Below are 14,915 nucleotides of genomic sequence, written 5' to 3' on the forward strand. Positions count from 1 at the left end.
CTGAGCCTGAATCTTTCAGTATCTTTCACAATTATCCCGTGAGAACTATGCTTCATCACGAAGCACCACTACCAGGGAAAATGACTCTGATTACAATAACAACAATAGAATACCATCAAATGATCGCTAATTTACCTAATTTGCTAAGACTGACTATATGCTTTTAATGCCCATGGTTATGTCACCCTGCCTGGAACCCTGATCGCTCTCCCTCCGGAACAAAAATGAAGCAGAGTGTGCGATACCTCAACATTCTCCTAGGTTTCAATGTCTCTTTTGTTGGGTTTGCATTTGTATGTGTGTGTGTGTGTGTGTGTTTCGAATTCCTAGAGCCCAAATGGCAATTTGGGGAGATGGTGAGCCTGTTGTGGATTGGGGGTTGATTCTTCGGTATAGGAGAGTATGGAGTTGCTAATTTTTACACCCTTTAAATTTTAATGTATACAAGCATGTGTTTACCGGAAGGGAGGGAAGATTCTATTCTGGGAGAGGAGATTAAAAAATGCAGCCAAGATGAAGTTTTCATCTTTGTCTCTATTTTGAAACAAATGCTGTCTGCTTTCAGGTTAGAGAGCCCAGGATTATAATCCTGGGGTGATACGTTAAAAACTTTGCAGGTTGACAGAAGCTCAAGAGACATCCAGTAATAACTGGATGCAGCCCCTTTTAAAGAGCATGTGAGTCTGAGTGAATCAATGAAGCTTCGGTCCTTGACTTTGGTTGTTGTTATTTGTGTCTGCTCGCTCTCTAAGCAGAAGTTTCACCTAAACAAGTGCTGCAGGTTCCATCTCTAGGGTCATTGTGTCACCCCAGGACAGTGGCATGGCTCTTCAAGCCTCCGTGGAGAACAGACTGTAGTCATTTAATAGGCGCAGGGACTTGTGGAATTTTACTCTCGCTAGCAGACAGTGTGCGGGCTCCCGCTACTGAAGTAAGTTCAGTTTGACTAGATAGGATTTCTGGGATGACAGTCTCTGGTGGTTGAGGGAAGGTAGGGTTGAAAGGTACCTGTCCAATATTGTGAGTTTCTGGCTGAAGACTCTGAACTCTGGTATATTTCTTAATCCATTACCCCAGCTTTACCCTTCCCTGCACCCCTGCAAATACATTTGTCAGAAAGAGGTAAGTTCTGTTTCTAATTGTTTCTTTAGTCGATGATGTTCCTTGTCTGGTTTCAATGGGTATATGTTTTTTTATGTTGTGCTTTTTTTCCACTCACTGTTATTCTAATTAACCGTGGGATAACAAACAACTTTTTTCCTGTGTTTTCTAAATACAAAGAAAACATGGTGTTTTAAAAAAGTGATTTAAATATAATTTTTGTTTCTTTTCTCTGAATACATTCAAGGTTTTAAGGCTTTTCAAAAGAAAAGGGGAAACAATTTTACATACTACATAATTTATTTAAAAATAGCAAGAATTCACTGGAGATCAATTGTGTTACCATACTGTTTTGTGAGATAGCTCACATTTTAAATACTGAACCTATTATGCTTATCTTTTGAAAAAGAAGCTTGGCTCTTAGTGACAAAGGACTTTTCACAAACCTACACTGCCTAGATGCTAAAGTGTTTTCTTTTGTAGTAAAAAAAAAAAAAAATAGCCTTGATATTTTGCACAAGGTTTTAACCTCCTGGCATTTTAAAGCTCTCCAATAGTCAAAACTGGAGCAGAGTAATTAATCATTGATTGAGTAAACTGGTATACAAGTCTATTATAAGTAATAACAGGTATCCCCAAAGTCTCTAAGAAAAATTGGAGATCAGATTTTTGTTACTTTTTTGGGAATCAGAAACTAATTTTATTCACTTGATAAAATAGCAAATTTTAAACATAGTTTTATGATTCAAGTATTTGTAGTTCATATTCTTGGAAAATAAGGGGTTTGTTTTATTTTGTTAGGATGCGAGTGCCCCTAGTACTGTCTTGTATAAAAGCTTGATGACATTGAAATCCCCTTGTTTTGCCACCAAATAAGACGCAGTATTTAGAGCTGCTAACTTAAAAATCTTGAACTTTAGTATTTCTCTAAAATTAAATTTTCTCTTTACACTCTATTTAAGCCATCGAATGTATATGATAATAGTATTTTTAAATAAGTTCTTTAGATAAATTCTAATTCATTATTGACAAGTTTTTCACTATGGATGTGTCTTACAATGTTCTAGATAAGTATAACATAGCTTAAAAAGACTACCAGGATAACTTTACAACTGCAAATAATCTGAAAAATTAAAGAATCAACCATGAAAGTAGACTGGCAGGGGTTAGTTTTGGTGAATCTCAGATAGTCATAGCTTAACACTATTTTGCAACTTTTTTTTTATTTTGAGCATGAGAAAGATAGGTAAAAAGTTATCCCTTGCCTCCTAATTCCTAACCCCGAGTCACTGCAGAGAGTCAGCTACAGTTAGAAGGAGTGATTTAAAGTATAAATACCTGGAACCATACTCACAGAATCTAGAAGAATGCCTTTAATATGCTTTAAGATAGGGTGTACAAACTTTATCACATAATACCAAGAGTCTTTTCTGCAACACACATACTGTGGTGAAGAGATGCATTTCACATGTAGTCAAATAGAATATTCCTAGTTGACATGTGATTTCTCTAATTAGCATATGCTACAAGAACAATGGCGTAGTGTAGTTTTTCCTAAGTTTTAGGGGTATAGTTATGAAACATGTCTTTACCAAGTGCCAATATTTCTGCTGTCCTAGACTGCCAGAGAGAAAAAGGCAGGTGAGACAAAAGAAACAGGCGAAGAATATCAAAGACAAGCCCTCACATTAGTCAGTGAGGCTTTCTAAAAGATAGCATAATCAAAAAGATTGAGAATCTTGTGTCTGTGTCCTGGGTCTATGTACTGTCTTTTAAAGAGGAACTTCTCTCTAGTAAGAACATCTTACCAAAATTTTACTGTGAAAAATTTCAAGCATACAGAAAAGCTGAAAAGTACATTTAAACACCCACATACTAACCCCTTAGACTCTATAAACATCATTTTCCTATAGTGACTTCATCACATCTACATCCAGCTACGTACCCCTCTGTTCAGCCACCAGTTCCAGCTTATTGTTTTGTTGCATTTTAAGGCAATGGCACCCCACTCCAGTATCTTGCCTGGAAAATCCCATGGATGGAGGAGGCTGGTAGGCTGCAGTCCATGGGGTCGCTAAAAGTGGGACACGACTGAGCGACTTCACTTTCACTTTTCACTTTCATGCATTGGAGGAGGAAATGGCAACCCACTCCAGTGTTCTTGCCTGGAGAATCCCAGGGACAGCGGGGTCTGGTGGGCTGCCGTCTATGGGGTCGCACAGAGTCGGACACGACTGAAGCGACTTAGCAGCAGCAGCAGCAAAGTAAGTTGCAGGCATCAGTATAGTTTACCTCTAAGGAGGTCTAGAAGGAGATGCCTGCTGAAGTGTTTAAAACTAGAATTCAACATTTGTTTATAGTGTTTTCCTTTAAGTCAAATTTATATATGACGAAGGTAGAATTTTGAGAAAATACTGTTTTTTTCTTATGCGGCAGTATTTCTTTAACATGATGAATGGCTGCCTGCAAAGCCTTACGATGCTGTGTTTTAAAGGTACTGCTCTTATCGTTTAGTTGCTAAGTCATGTCCAACTCTTGTGACCCCGTGGACTGTAGCCCGCCAGGCTCTGTCCATGGGATTTCTCAGGCAAGAATACTGGAGTGGGTTGCCATTTCCTTCTCCATGTAAAGGTACAAATCCCATATCTATGGTGGAGGGAACAAGACCCTTCCCAGTCTGAATGCCCATCGCCCAGGTGAGCCTTCACCCACTAAGCCTAGGGACCGCTAGGAATGCAGCATCAGTACTGGGATGCAGGAGGTTTCAGGTATGCATAGTTAATTTCCAAGGTCTATGCCCATACGTGGACCAGTTTTTCCTTATTTTGTCTGCAGAGACTTATAAAGTTACGCCTTTGCCTCTTTCATCATCACCAGCTGTTCTTTTACTTGGGTTCTTCTCTGCCTTTTCCATTTCCTGCCCTATTTTTCCCAGTTGGCTTTTCTCTTTTCCACTCTGTTCTGACTCCTATTTTTTTTTTTTTTTTCCAGAACAAAGAAATAAATCTCTTTATTTTTCAAGTCATTCTTCTGCATGCAATTTCAGGGAAATGATTATGGGAAGCAGAGGTAGGGTAATAAAGAATCACAAGAACACTCACAGGGATTAATTTCTCTTGGTCATTTATGTTGTAAATATATAAATGAGTTAAGGGTTGCCCTCTCAAGACTTCTTCCTGTCTTGTCGGTGATATTTATCTGGTCCTTTCTTAGCTGGACACTACACCAAGCTCCTCTAAGATCTTCACTGGTGCAGCTCCTAAGAATGAGCACATTCTCTCTGCTTCCCAAACCTGCTGAGTTTTAGAGACTCAGCTTCTGGTCTCCAGTTCTGGTCCATAACACTTCTATCAGTGCAGCACCAAGCCCTGCTTCTTAAATTATGCTTCGCCCTGACCCCTCAGGATGAGAAAATCCTCAAATCTTTGGTCCGTGTAAACATGGCAGTCACTTTCTAGGTGACTTCTCCCTAGGGCCATCTTTCTTCATTCAGTTTAGTATACCTAAGGTTTTCATTAGATATTAGATAAAGAGATCATTAGAGCATTGTGACTGGGTCTGTCTTTGACTAGATTGCCACCAGTTTGCCTATTTTTATGAAGTGCTAGTTGGTTTTAACAGGCTGGTTAAAAGTTTAGGTTCTGTAATTAGACAGACCTGGATTGTAATCTGTATTGTCACTTAACTAGCAACATTATTCTAAGCCAAGTTACTCAACCATTTTAAGCTTCACTTCTTCAAAGGTTGCTATGAGTATTAAATTACATATATATATGTAATTTATATACATTAATTACATATATATATGTGTGTGTGTGCTTCCCAGGTGGCACAGTAGTAAAGAATCTGTCTGTCAATGTAGGAGACAAAAGAGACGTGGGTTTGATTCCTGGGTTGGAAAGATCCCCTGGAGCAGGAAATGGCAGCCCATTCTAGTATTCTTGCCTGGGAAATCCCATGGACAGAGGAGCCTGCTGGGCTACAGTCCATGGGGTTGAAAAGAGTTGGACATAACTGAGCACAGCACAACAGCAGGATATATAATATAGACATATATTTATATATAGATTATAATTTATATTTAAAACATTTATAATTATAAATTATGTATTTATATAAATGAAATGTATAACTATATAATATCATTAAGATATTTTCTTAGGTATATATCATGTATTTAGCACAATGCTTGGCCCCCACTTGCTAGTCAGTATATTTTAGTGTCCTTACCGTCATCATCGTGTCAACTGAAGGCGCCGTCGTCCTAGAACGCAACTGGCCTCCATCACTCAGTGCTTTCTAACAGATCCTAGCACACTGCCCTCTCTTGTCATGCCCAAATTTGCTTATCTAAATGGACCTCCCATTAAAGTCCTCCCCCTCCCCCTTTTAAATCCTAAAAGTACCCCTCCCCCCAGCTTTCAGTCTGGGGTGGAGCAGAAACAACCAATAAGCTCACTGAATGACCAAGCTCTTCCATGTGAGGTCTCCAAGATTTCCTCAGGTGTTTCCCCTATGAGACTGCCCTCTGTCTTTCAGAATTCTACTTTACAAAGTACGAAATACATACAAGCACAGGTTTAGTTTGATTTTGACAAAAGGGGGAGGCACAGGGTTTTCCTTCTAGGAGGGTCAAACGTAGAGTTGTGGAAGATTAATTTCCTACCATGTCATCCCTGACCCTTCCCATCCCACAAAACATAGCAGACGACCAAGGATATACCAGAGAAAACAACAGCCTTAAGACCCAGCAAGGGGGGCCTCTGCCCTGGGCACCATGCTTTCGAGAGTTATCCTTTAGAGGGGCCTGCTGTGGCCCCTCCACTGTCATTCCCTATCACAGCTTTCCCCACAGGGAGAGTCAGTGGGTCAAGGGGACCCCCCCCTTGCAGAGCCTGTGCTTCTCTCGCTCGGAGAGCATGGTCCCTGGAACCCTGAATTCCTGTATCAGCATCCTCGGCCTGCCTGGCTGAGGATAAAGGATGCTGCCAGTGTGTGCACTCCTGGACCCGAGAGATGGGTGGAGGTGGCTGCTGAGGGGGCCGCCTCAGATTGTAGTCCAGCAGGACCCCGTGGAGCCTTCCTGGGAACAGGCCCCTCCCCCGTATCCTCTGATTTAACTCCTCCTCAAGTACCCAGATCACAGTGTCTGATGCCCACTGCCGGAGTTGTTTTACAGATGAAGATGTTAACAACTTGATGATCATGGCACGTAGCCCCCACACCTACTGGGGGTTTTACTGATGGATCACGTTAACAGGTGTGACACCTGTTACCTCGCCATCAACCAATCAGAGGGTTGTGCACGAGCTATTCACGTACCCTGGGACGCCCCTCCCTCACCTGGCCTGTAAACGTGCTTTGCTGAAACCCATGGAGGAGTTGAGGCTTTTGAGCACTAGCTGTCCTGGTTTTCTTGCTTGGCGCCCTGCAGTAAACGCTGTTGTGCCCTTCACCACAGCCAGGTGTCAACAGATAGGCTTCGGTGTGCATGCTGGAGTCGGCCAAGGGGCTGGTCAGTCCAGAGGCTGCTGTCCGTAACCCCGCCAGGTTCTGGCTCGGAACCCCGGAGCAGAGAAGAACCCCACGTTCCATGCTGGTCTCAGGAAGGAGGATTTGTCAAGGTAAGAGAGTGGGATTTGTTTTATTTAACAGCATTGTTGGCTCGGTTTGTACCTTTTAAATATTTAGAGATGGCGTGGAGGTCTCCATCTACACTCTTGCCCAGACCCAGCTCATGCTTGGGTCTACACAGGAGCTCAAGCCTGAACCTGAACTCTGGAGGTCTCAGTCCTCCGAAAACCTGAGCTCTGGAGGTCTCAGTCCCTCGATAACCTGATTAGTTGGCTATTGTGTTTGTGGACAAGTCAAGCTCTACTAGTTAGTACAGAGAGAAAAGGCTGTTTAACTCAAATCTAGGAAGCTCATTCTCAAATTGAGGTTTTTTTAATCCCAAAGTTGTTTTCTTTTAAACATTTGTTTATTTTTATTTATCTGGCTGCGCTGGGTTTTAGTGGAGGCATGTGGGATTCTTGGTCTTCACTGTGGCCTGTGGGAGCTTTCTAAAGTTAGTAAATTTGGAAAATATGAAAATTCCATTTTGTATTTACATATAGAACATTCTATGGGGGAAAAAACCTGAAAGTGATTCTGTCTCTCTATGGGCATATTAAAGAGGAGTAAACTGGTCTTTTTGTATTTGACTGAGCCAGAAAGCCAGCAGCTAACTGAATTAGGCAGGCACTGGGTAGTATTTGTATGGTAGAGACTGTGTGAACCCAAAGGCTGCATTTTATTGAGCTTCTTAAAGATGTGAATTTGCTTTCAAAAGTATTAAATTCAATATTCGGTCCTGAAGGGATGAATTGAAAGCAGAGAAGGTAAGAAATTAATACCTGGTAGTTTGTTTCATAAAATAAATCCTGGAGTGTATATGAGATATCTATATCTATATATGTAGTTATTATTTATTTATTTGGCTTCACCAGGTCTTAGCTGCAGCATGCAGGATTTTTTGTTGTTTAGTTGTGGGCATTTATTAATAGTTGCTGCAAGTGGGATCTAGTTCCCTAGCCAGGGATGGAACCCAGGCCTCCTGCATTGGGAGCATGGAGTCTTAGCCACTGGCCCACCAGATAAGTGATATTTTTAAAATTGGATTTCCAAATGAAACTTCAGGGGACAGAAAGAGATGTGAGAAGCATGGAGAGGGAAGATGCCCAGGGCTCTGTGGGTGTTTTACACACCGTAAGTGATAGATGTATTGATGTCACTGAGTCCAGCATAAGACACAGGGCTGACCGTCCGGAGCCGGTCAGCCCGCATTTGAACCCTGATCTTGTTGCTTTACAATCTGGGTGAACTTTGTGAGTTTTTAACCCCTCTTCGTTTCTCGGTTTCCTCATGTGTAAAGTAGGGGTAATAGTTTCTCCTTGTCGGGTAGGGACGAGGGTTAACTTAGTTAATATTTGCAAAACAGTGCGTGCACAGAGTAGATGCATTTGTTAAACAACAGAGCAAAAATGGAAGATGAAGAAACTCAAATCGAGAGGTTATTAACTTGTTCCCAATCACACTGTGAGTTAATAAAACATCCACCATCCAACACAAATATCAGGCATGTTTCTGAGAGTGGAGCATTGCCCAAGAGCTGATGTTGGCCAAAATAAAGTATCTGTTTATGTTACTTATTAGATGTCTAAAGGGGAAACAAGAAGAACTTCTTAAAAAAACTGCAGTATATTATCCTGATATATTTTTTAAGCTTTTGTTTTACCTTTTCTGTACTTAAATGTTGTTTTACACAGTTACTCAAGTTAACTCTTATAATAATGATAATCTGCCGATAATAGTACTCTTACGACAATCTGCCAAGACAAGATAGCTTGCTACCTCACTCTGCTGCGGTATCTCCTCCAGGAAAAGGGCCAGTGTCACACACGCATCCACCTCCAACCACTGTACTCTGCAGCAAGTCTCGATACAAGAACAATACAAATATATGGGAGACACTGGGGAGATGCACAGAAGCTAAAAAGCAAAATAAACCTCAACCATGATCCCACTACTCATCAAACGAGCACTGATTGATACAATTGTGTATATATATAAATTATAAAGATGGGACTTAAATTGTATACCTTGCTTTGAAAGCTGCTTTTAAAAAATGAGTATATCAAGAACAGAGCCCTTTAATTGCTGTGTGTTATTCCAATATACAATCCCTTGGAACATTTAAATTCTTCCAGATTTCTACTACTATAGATGTAATTGGAAACGTTAAAAATCTAATGTGGCAGAATGCATTCAGAATCAGCTGGGTTTGTTTCCAGGCTGTGGGTTCATTATAAAGCAACCAAGGTCTTTCTTTCCTCCTCTTCCCAAGGACCTACATGGGCCTTTGAGTCATGGCTGTCTGTGCTTTGTTTGGTCCCAGGGGCAAGTCAATAGGCCGTTGTGTTTTCAAAAGTATGTGTTCAGGGAGGTGAGTCAACCAGGAGTCCTAGATAGGAAAGCGTTGGAGGCTTTGAACTCCTAGAGTCACGAGGGAAAAGGGCCAGACCGGAAGCAGAAGGTGGAATATTCCAAGATTGGGAATGAGTGGTGGGTTTCTCAGGAGAGAGGAATCCTCAGGCGACAGTGGTGGCAGCAAGCTCGTGGTGGCATCCTGCAGGTGGCAGAACTGTGAATGGGGGGCTGTGGGGACCTGGGACCACCCTACACTCCTGTGGCTGAATTGGGTCCAGAGGGTGTGATGTCATCCACAGAGACGTTGACCTCGACTATATGCATGCAAGCCTGAAGAGTAAAACTTTTAGGGACTAAACTACCTGGCCTAGATTCTCCTACTGCCTAAGCCCAAGGATGCTCCACAATCCCAAGGGCTGGAAGAGGAAAACTAGAACTTAGAAAAAGGATAGGGTATCCCACCAACCCTATGGTGATAAACTAGACTTTTTTGTTGTTGTTTTGGGTTGGTCAAAAAGTTCTTTTGGGTTTTCTCATACAATCTTACTGAAAAACCCAAATGAACTTTTTGGCCAATCCAATATAACTTAGTATGCCTGATGATCTGCTTAGGATAAATTCCTAGAAATGAAATAACTTAAAAAAAAAGGAGGCTCCAGCTAAAGGGGTTTTGTATATACTATGTCTTACAAGTTTCTGTGTTTTTCAAGTCCACCAATTCTGTTTATCTCTCACAATGGATTGTTAGGAAAAGAGGGAAAAGCAAAATTAGTCAAGTTAATTGATCATTAAACATAAATTTCCCATTTATAATCTACCCCATCTGAGAAGACTTCAATGACTGGATTACTTTATTGATAAGCCCAAGTGATCGTTAACCATTAAGTATTTAAGCAAACAACATAAATTTCCACATGAGCAAGTGACATGCACTTTATCAGTTATGCAGACTGTCAATAAATCATTTAAAAAACCCAACTCCTTGGCAAACTTGCCAGTTGTATGACCTTGAGCAAGCAACTTAATTTCTCTGAGCTTCAGTTTCCCCTTCTATTAGTAGAAGTAATGGGTAATAATATAATAGGACTGACTTCTTGGGAGTGGTTGGGAGAATTAGAAGTGGTGATATGTGAGATGTATTAGAAAATACCTGTTACCTGGTGTGTGTGTGCAAAGTCTCTCCAGTTGTGTCTGACTCTGTGCGACCCAATGGACTATAACCCACCAGGCTTCTCTGTCCATGGGATTCCCCAGGTGAGAATACTGGAGTGGGTTGTCATGCCCTTCTCCAACGGATCTTCCTGACCTAGGGATCGAACCCACGTCTCTAATGTCTCCTGCATTGGTAGGCGGGTTCTTTACCACTAGCACCACCTGGGAAGCCCTGGCACCAGGTGAGCACTCTGTAAATACGATCATCTGAGCAGGCAGCCTGTCCTCCAAGGGACCCCTCCTTCCTGACTCCCGTGTCGCCTCTCCGGCTTCTCATATTAGGCGCCAGCTATTCAGGATCACAAGCTCTAACCTTTGCTCACTCTCATTTTTCTTGCCATTGTACATGCTACTCATCCAGCTGGAATGACCTTGACCCCCTTCTTTCCCCAGCAAATTCCCTTGTCATCGCTCAAGATTTAGCTTCTGTGTTATCCCTCTTCTTGCAAAGCCCTTTGACCTGAGCTGGGCATCCCCTGATGTCCATTTATGAGATGTGCATGCTCAGTCATGCCCGACTCTTTGCAACCCCCTGGACTGTAGCTCGCCAGGCTCCTCTGTCCATGGGATTTCCCAGGCAAGAATACTGGAGTGAGTTGATGAGATGTAGCCAAGTGTATTTTAATTGCTTGTCTATGCTGCTGTGCCCCATGCCCAGGGCACCTCCCCAAGGTCAGGGAACATGCCCAATTTTCTGTCATGACAGAAAGACATGAAGGAGACAGACATGAAGGAAAGAAAATCAAAATAATTTATGTTGGCCTAAAGCCCCCCAGGAAAGGGATAGTAGGAATTCTGATCCACTTCTCAAACCCAGAGGTGGGCGCAGCTAGTGTGGTCCATCATAGATCCTCGATAATCATTTGCTGAACGACTGCATTTGTCATAAGATCATTGAGGGAGGGACGGGCCCATTAATATTCACAGTGCTTTCAAGCATTGCCACAAATATTTCATTTGATTTCTGTGGCCCAAACAAGCAGGGGTAATTCCCACTCTTCCAGATGTGGAGACTAAGGCTCAGGGGAGCTGGAGCTCTTACCCAAGATGTGTAGCATGCAGTAACTGAAGCCCAGTTCCTCTCCTTCCTCTCCCCTCTGGGCTGCATTTTCTTTGTTTTGCATTGCACAGCTCCATCTTTCTGCAGCAGTCTCTGTAAGACACTGTGTGTGTTTCTGAGTAAGGGCTGATCTCTCCAAGTAGGGTTAAAAGAAAGTGGGAAAGGGCAATGTAACAGGCGGGGACAGGCGAGCTAGCTGGAAAACTGGAGTGGCTGATGAAGGAAAGGAACGCAGAAGACTCAGGATTCGTGCAGGTTCTTAGGTGGGAAGGTGAGTCCCTGGGTTGTGCGCCCACCTCTGGGTTTGAGAAGTGTATCAGAATTCCTACTATCCCTTTCCTGGGGGGCTTTAGGCCAACAGAAATTATTTTGATTTTCTTTCCTTCATGTCTGTCTTTTGAGACCTCGGGACACTTGAAAACCTGCCTCTGGGATTCTTGCCCATGGGCATTTGGAGATGATTTGGCTCCATCAACCAGATGGAAATCAGCTGCCTGCTTTCCTCTGCTGTACTCTGAACTTTCCATTCAGAAGCTCTGATTGATACCCACTGGTTATCTTTCTTGGTTTTTAGATCGGTGAGGCAGGAGGGATCCCCTCTTGACCACAGTTGCATTTACTCTCAAGAAGAATGAATGCTCTTCAGAATTTCATGCCCCAGATACCAGTAACAAGGGAGCTGTGACAGACAATGTTTAATTTTATTATCCCTCCTTGGAGGCTTATAATTAAATGATGCTTTATTAGGAGTGTTGCAGACTTAAGCTGATGTGTTCTTCCATGCTGCCTTCAATTTTCAGTCCCTTCTGCTTTGTGAGTTTGGATAATGGCTATTCTTTCTATATTATTTTCCAATTTTCCAACCACTCTCATCTGTGGTATCTCATTTGTTTCTTATGAGCCTGACCTTGGAGTACAGAGAATTTAAACATCTTAAAGTCAGGCAGACGGTGAGCAAGCAGATCAGAGGCTTGGCTGCAGACTTAGGCTCTCTTCTCACCCCTCGGAGGATATTCTGACCCAGAGCTATGGGATGCCCAACCTAAGGCTAACCTGCCAGGTCAATTCGTGGAAACATGGATTAGCACTCCTTATAGCTTCAAGGCTTCTGAAACCAGATCTTGAAGGTGAGCCGTCTGGGAAGGAAAGGACTCAATGAAAACTCGCAGACCAAATTCAAAGGTAGAGTCCCCCTTCCCATTTTCATACATGAACCTCAACTTTTCTGGCAGGGTAACTGTAAAGGTTCAGGAATTGTAGTCTCGAAAAAGAGTCCATATATTTCCCGTGATTACAATAAGGCCAGTTGCTGGCAGGAGGGCAGCAAGATACTGGGTGGAAAGCACAATAGGGAGTGAAATGGACCTGTCTTCCAAGGCAACTTTGCCATGGACTGGCTGTGTGACCTTGAGGAGTTAGTTACTCTCTCTGGGCCTTCATTTCTTAATTTTTACAATGTAGATAATAACAACTACTTTGTAAAGTTGTGAGGGTTCCCAATATCATGTACCTCCAACACTTACTTAGAACACCAGCTCATTAGTAGGTGCTGAATAAAAATCTGTTGCATGGATGAAATGAATTTGAGATACGTATGGTGCACCTTGCATGGAACCTGGTGAAAACAACCAGGGCTTTCAGCTAGCAGAGCTCCCCAGAAGCACTAGAAGTGAGTAAATTTCCTTAAACTAGTCTGTGCTATGCTGTGATTAGGTGCTCAGTCATGTCCGACTCTGCAACCCCATGGACTGTAGCCCACCAGGCTGCTCTGTCCATGGGGATTCTCCAGGCAAGAATACTGGTGGGGGCTGCTATGCCCCCCTCCAGGGGATCTTCTCAACCCAGGGATCGAACCCAAGTCTCCTGCATTACAGGAGGATTCTTTACCGTCTGAGCCACCAGGGAAGCCCTTTCTCCAGGCAAGAATACTGGAGTAGGTTGCCATGCCTTCCTCCAGGTTGGTTGGTTGGTTTAGTTGCTAAGTTGTGTCCGACTCTTGCGACCCCATGGAATGTAGCCTGCTAGGCTCCCAAGGGATCTTCCCAACCCACGGATTGAACCCAGGTCTCCTGCACTGCAGGCAGATTCTTTACCATCTGAGCCACCAGGGGAGCCCAAGAATACTGGAGTGGGTAGCCTATCCTTTCTCTGGGGGATCTTCCCAACCCAGGAATTGAAATGGGGTCTCCTGCATTGCAGGTGGATTCTTTACCTGGTAGCTGAGCTACCAGGGAAGCCTAAACTAGTCCAGCAATGGAATAAAAAGAAATGTGTATGAAAGAGGTGATTTGTTTGGTTATTGTGAAATCAATTGCAAATCTTGTTCTGGTCATTTGAGAGACTGGCAGGAAAGAAAGTGTCTTTTCTCTTTATCTTTTTTAAAGATTTTTTTTTTAATGTGGACTGTTTTTTAAGTCTTCATTCAACTTGTAACAATATTGCTTCTGTTGTTCATGTTCTGGTTTTTTGGCCATGAGGCACATAAGATCTTAGCTCCCTGACCAGGGATCGAACCTGCACCCCCTGCATTGGAAGGTGAAGACTTAACCACTGGACCACTAGGGAACTGCCTAGAAGTGTCTTTTAGATCGTCTTGAAACGTAGTTAAGAAAAGGGACTTTACCCCAGTCTTTCTCGTGCTTTCTGGCTGACAAGTATAGGCTAGTTGAAATCTTCACTGGGTTTGTGAACTTCAGGCCACTGGTACACCAAAATTGCACCACATTTGAAAATCTTGTGCAAGTTCACAATGGGGCATTGTTTTCTCTGCCCCAGGGTATGAGGATTGTCTGGGAAAAAGGTTAGTTGCTGCCATTACGGAACTTGGTATAGCCAAGACCGCAGTGCAGTGTTGAAGCAGAAATAAACCCTGGACTCTCGACACGTTTGCCAAGTGATTTACAAATGTGTTTACTTAAAAAGTAAGCATAACACATACTCTTGTATAATACTATGTCTAGGGAAGTTTTGTGACTCTGCTATAAAGTGCCCACACCATATTTAAGTAGGGGCTTCACATCTCCTTAATAGGATCTCAGACCAATTTTTGGCTTTATCCAAATGTGTTTCAGTAAACTTAACATATCTTGATTTCCTGATTTTTACTTACACCTCATTTATCCAGTTTTCTTGACATACCTAAAACTAGTTTTGAGTAAAAGGAATGGCATTGACCTTAGAACCTCTAAAAGCAAAGTGCTGTTGGAAGTTTTCCAGTGAAGTAGATGGAGGGGAGAAGGGTGTTCTTGTATTTCTTTTTTTTTTTTTGGTGTTTCAAACTATGATATAGTTAATCAAATATCATAGACCAAATGAATCACTTGATCCAGTCTCCAGGTCACAGGCAACAGAATGTCTAAATCTAAGTCATATAATAATATTTCTCAACTTTAAGAGGTGAAGGATAGAGACACTGCTGTCTGCCTTAGTAACATGACTAATGGGTTAAAAACTTCTTCTATTAATACATTCAAGTGAAACTTTTATTTAAATAATAAATGGAAAGATAACTGATTAGGCTTCTTGTGAAAGACAAATAGATTGATAGACCCAACACCCATTGCTAGCACATTTT

The 14,915-nt window shown here is 42.3% G+C and overlaps 2 long non-coding RNA genes across 2 annotated transcripts in view; both read left to right on the forward strand.

Moving 5' to 3' along the window:
* LOC113882120 overlaps positions 1 to 14,915 on the forward strand; it is a 189,583-nt gene that overhangs the window by 45,032 nt on the left and 129,636 nt on the right. The gene's annotated exons all lie outside the window — the stretch shown is intronic.
* On the forward strand, positions 5,239 to 8,787 carry LOC113882122. The gene is made up of 2 exons (XR_003508290.1): positions 5,239 to 6,725; positions 8,409 to 8,787. It is a non-coding gene; the product is annotated as an uncharacterized LOC113882122 (long non-coding RNA).

This window comes from Bos indicus x Bos taurus, chromosome 23 (assembly GCF_003369695.1).
Source record: "Bos indicus x Bos taurus breed Angus x Brahman F1 hybrid chromosome 23, Bos_hybrid_MaternalHap_v2.0, whole genome shotgun sequence".
NCBI classification, from domain to species: domain Eukaryota; kingdom Metazoa; phylum Chordata; class Mammalia; order Artiodactyla; family Bovidae; genus Bos; species Bos indicus x Bos taurus.